The sequence below is a fragment of the Myotis davidii genome, unplaced genomic scaffold (genome assembly GCF_000327345.1).
Source record: "Myotis davidii unplaced genomic scaffold, ASM32734v1 scaffold455, whole genome shotgun sequence".
Taxonomy (NCBI): Eukaryota; Metazoa; Chordata; class Mammalia; order Chiroptera; family Vespertilionidae; genus Myotis; species Myotis davidii.
This window is the reverse complement of record NW_006287459.1, coordinates 2,482,279-2,487,281: the sequence shown is the minus strand read 5'-3', so window position 1 is coordinate 2,487,281 and position 5,003 is coordinate 2,482,279.

Below are 5,003 nucleotides of genomic sequence, written 5' to 3'. Positions count from 1 at the left end.
TGCGGTGATGTCACCAGAGCTGAATGCCGCGGTCTCCGCAGGAGGGAAGGCGGCCCCAGCTTTGTTCCTGGGAATTTCCACCATCCAGACCCAGGCTGCCTCCCGGCGGGAGAAGGGAGGCTTCAGGGGACAATCAGGGTCCCTGTCAGTGGGAGAGAAACGTGGGCTGAAAGGATGTTTTCCTCCCGCCTGTCCTCTGGGGCAGTTGACATTTGACGGTTCAAGTAGTTCCAGGAAAGGAGATGCATGGCGTCAGCTGCTGCCATTCGCCTCACCATTCGGTGCCTTGTCTCTGGCGGCGTCACAAGGCAGGCGGGGCCGTGACAGCGGACATTGCTCTACCTGCCTCTTACGCCAGAGCCCCCGCCAGGAGGAGAAACGCTGCCGGGAAGCTCTACCGCAGTCTCACATGGATTAACATGGCCCTGACGCAGAGTTCCTTAGCCACTGTTATGCTTCCGGTTGGAAGTTGGCTGAGAAAATAAAGTCCTAGGTGCACCGGTCTATATCTATACTTTTAAGGGTCAAAGTAATGACACAGCTGAACTGAATCACGATTTGCTAATTGATATCAAGCTATTTAAAGAGCTGAAATAATTGGGTTATTTTTCCAGACTTTTTCATTTGAAACTAAGCAAAATGTCTCTTATTGATGTTTTCCTTAAAGTCTTTTGATTAAAATTATGAAACATTTGCCCTTGGCTGGGTAGCTCAGTTGGTTAGAGTGTCTTCCCAGACCACCAAGGTTGTGGGTTCCATCCCCCGTCAGGGCACATACAAGAATCAACCAATGAATGTATAACCAGGTGGAACAACAAATCGATGTTTCTCTCTCTCCCTCTCTCACCCTTCCTCTCTTTCTAAAATCAATAAATTTTTAAAAATTTTAAAACAGCCACTTTGCTATTTAATAAATGCCTGATGATGATAATGGTTTATTACTAGAGGCCTGATGCACAAATTCATGCTCGGGTGGGGTCCCTTAGCCTGGACAGCCGGGTTGGGGGAGTGTGTGTCTGCCCCTGGTGGTCAGTGCACATCATAGCACTGGTAGACCGGTCGTTCCGGTCGGTCGTTCTGGTCGTTCAGTTGTAACAGTTGCTTAGGCTTTTATTTATGTAGATTATTATTATTATTTGTTGTTGTTAATCCTCACCCGAGGATATTCTTTCCATTGATCTTTAGAGAGAGTGGGAGGGATGGGGAGAAACAGAGAGAAATATCGATGTGATTAATTGCCTCCCACACATGCCCTGGCAGGGATCAGGGATGGAGCCCCATGAGGTCCTGGGCCAGGGAGAAGCCATCAACCGAGGTATCTGCCCTTGACCAGAACTGATCCCGGAGCCCTTAGGTCCACAGACCGACACTCTTTCCACTGAGCCAAACCGGCTAGGACAATAATGATTTATTTTTAAATGAAAATTGATTTTTTTCAAAGCAACATCAGAAATTGTAAGGCAGTGATTCTGATCACCAATTCCAACAGGGGAGGGTGGTGCACACACCACCAAGCAATTATTTGACACCAGTTGAGTGTCCCACAATTCAGCTCAGTTCTGACACTATCTAGGACAGATTAGGGGCTCAGTCCTAGGACAGCCCCCAGCCCACCTCAGACACCAATTCCCAACTGCAAGTCCAGGTTACCATCTGTGCTTCTGACTTACCAACTGTAGTTCAGAGGTTCCAACAATCTCCACTCCCCCCTCCCCCATCTCCCTTGGGTTGGATGAATTTGCTACAGTGGTTCACAGAACTCAGAGAAACAATTTACTTACCAGCTCACTAGTTTAGTACAAAAGGATGCAACTTGGGAACAGCCAGATGGAAGGCTGCACAGGGCAGGGCACGGAAAAGGGCGCGGAAGTGTCATGCCCTTTCCTAGGGCGATACTCTCCCCAACTCTCCACGTGGTCACCAACCGAAAGCCCTTCAAACCCGCTCCTTCTGGGTTTGACAGAGCCTCTTTACAAGGCTCCACGGATTGCATCACTGGCCGTGGGCGACTGATTCCACCTCCCACCCCTCTGCCCTCCCTGCCCATCAGGGGTTGGCACTGACCCTGTCCCAACCCTCTGCTTCTGGTTGGTTCTTCTGACAGCACCGCCCTTACGTGGGTCTAAAAGGCACCTCATTAACATAATGAAAGACACAGACACTACTCCCCTGACTTAGGAGATTCCAGGGGTTTTTGGGGCTCTGTGCCAGAACTGAGGACAAAGACCGAATAGATATACTTCTTACTATAAATCACCTATCACAGCGCCTGTGGGGTCTCCGTGGGATAGGGAATGTCACGCTCAAGTTTCCTCTCCTTGGGTGGCCTGGGTGTGGACCGGCTCCTTTGCCACATCAGGCTGGGGACTCAAGACCAGATGTTCAGCAGCAGCAACACCCTGAGCCCAGCGGGTTTGGTGCTCAGATACTTTCCCTTGATTCTAGGTTCAGCACCCTCCCGCCCCCCGCCCCAGATTTGGTCTGGCAGGTCCCACTCCTTCCAACTCTTCACTGTCTTCAATGTGACTTTAAATAATCTTTATCTAACAATTTCCTTTGAGGAAGAAGGCTGGTCCTTGTTGCCCAGCCCACCGTTAACGGGGACTGTTATAGCTCACAGACGCTCTGGTCAGCCAGCCCCGTCGTGGAGCATCTCCGAGCGGAGCGGCACGCGAGATCTGGACTTCATCATTTCACCCAACAGGCCATACGTTTTCTCCAGTTGGCTCCCAGGTGCCCAACCCCAACCATCAAAATAAACAAATTCAATTGTGAGCTCATCTGCCAGGATGTTTTGGCAGGAAGATACCATGCAGAGCCGGGCGCCCTGAGAGCTCCATTCTGAGAGGGCATGGGGCTTGCAGAGAAACATGAAGGGCGAGGGCGAGGGCGGGCAGAGAGAACCTGCACTGTCAGTTCCAGCAGGCGATTTTGCTGGAGGCAGAGGCCGTGAGAGGGAGCCCTCGGTTTCGGGTGATGAGAGAAGTTAGCTAAGTCCAGCTGGAACTGGGGATATCGGTGTCCGTTCCGGGTAGGCTTAGCAAGCAGGAGGCTGGGGCCGTCTTTGAGAAGGAAAAAGGCTGGGTAGAAGCAGGCTGTGGGCGTGGTTAAGAGAGCAGCCGCTGGGCCTTGCAGGAAATGTTTGCTAACCCAGGGGTGGGGTGTGGGGCTCCTCTGGAGAAGTGGCTAGCAGCAGTGTTTTCGGAAGCCGAGGGCCTGGGAACAAGGGTCTGAATGGCTCAGAGGAGACAGGGCTTGGTCAGCTAGAACCGTTCAGCTGTGTTTCTCTTCTGGCAACTTTTCTCACCTGTCAACGGCTTTTCTTCTCTGCCATTTCCATTTCCCGCCCGTGTACGTCTTCTCTCTGCTGAGTCAAGCTGTGGCTGTAGAGAGAGGTGAGTTTTGGTGGCAGACACTAATGATTAGTGTACCCTTACTAGCATGCTTCTCAAAGAATTTGCACATTTCCGCTGGGAGTAGAGAATGCCATAGAATAAGGGAACACCCTCCTTAAGTTGTCCTTTTGTTTGGGAGAGTCAGGGCACTAATATTTTCTTTATTCAAAGGACTCGTCTGCTCTGCAGACCTCTGCTGCCCACTTCCGTTTCTGATCTTTCTCCAGGAGGTCATTGCACAACCAGAGCTTCAGTTACCAAGTAGATGCGGCTAAGTCCTGGTCTACATTTACAGCCTGGAAAACTGTCCTGGGCTCCAGGCTTACATATACTGTCCACCTCAAGCTTTACATGTCTAAAACTCAGCTCACTGTCTTCCCAAAGCAGACATGTTCTTCTCCCACATTCATTCATTCACTAATTGGCTCACTCACTCACTCATTCATTCACTTATCCAGGTAGTCAGTGGGCTCAGGTACTACTTTCCACAAGGCACCATAAGTGAATCATGACCACGATCTATATGGTCCCTGCCTTCCTGAAGCTTCTAGTCCAATGAAATACATTCATAAGTAAAGAGGAACATTTCCTAGATCCAAACATAGAAATTTCCAAGTTGAAAAGACCCACTGAGGGCCTACAACAAATTTTAAGACCTTAACAACAACAAAAGGATAAAATATAAAAACACTTGGTACAAAGAAAAAAAATATTTTTTTTTTAGAAAGAAGAGAGAAAAGTCCATATTCAAAGGAATAGGAATAGAATGAATGTAAGATTTTCAGTACCAACCCTAACAATCTGAAGACCATAGAAGAATGCCTTCAACATTCTGACCAACTAATGCAGGAACTGTGGGTGAATATTATATCCTTTAAACTATCAACTATGTATGACATAATTAGCTTCTCCAGAAAAACAGAACCAAAAGGATGTGTATTTATATAGAAAGAGGTTTAAGTAGTTGGCTCATATAATTACGAATGTAGGCAAGGCCAGAATCTGCAGGGTGGGCCAACAGGATGGAGCCCCAGAGAAGAACCAGTATTGCAGTTTTCGTCCAAATGTCATCTGCTGGCAGAATTCCCTCTTGCTGGTGGGGAGGTAAGTCTTTTGTTCTATTTAAGCCCTCAGCTGATAGGATAAGGCCTACTCCATTACGAAGGGTAGTTTGCTTTACTCAAAATCCACCCATATAAATGTTCATCTCATCCTAATACACTCTCATGGAAACACCCAGAATCAGATTTGACACATATTTGGGTACTGTGACCCAGCCAAGTTTACACATAAAATTAACCATCACATTGAGGGAAGAATAAAATACTTTCAAACATTCAAAGCCTCCAAAAGTTCACCTCTTAGTTCACTCATAGTTCACCTATGAGTCTCTTAGAAAGACAGATACTTCAGCAAAACAAGGGAGTGAAGTCAGAAAGAAAGGCCATGCACCTGGGAAAAGGGCCTACCAGGCCAGTCTCAGGACAACAGCTATGCAGAGGCCGAGGAAGCCACCTGGGCAGGTGGGAGCAGCAGGGCGGCGCTATTCAGTGTGTGTGTGTGTGTGTGTGTGTGTGTGTGTGTGTGTGTGCATGGGGGGCGGGTGTG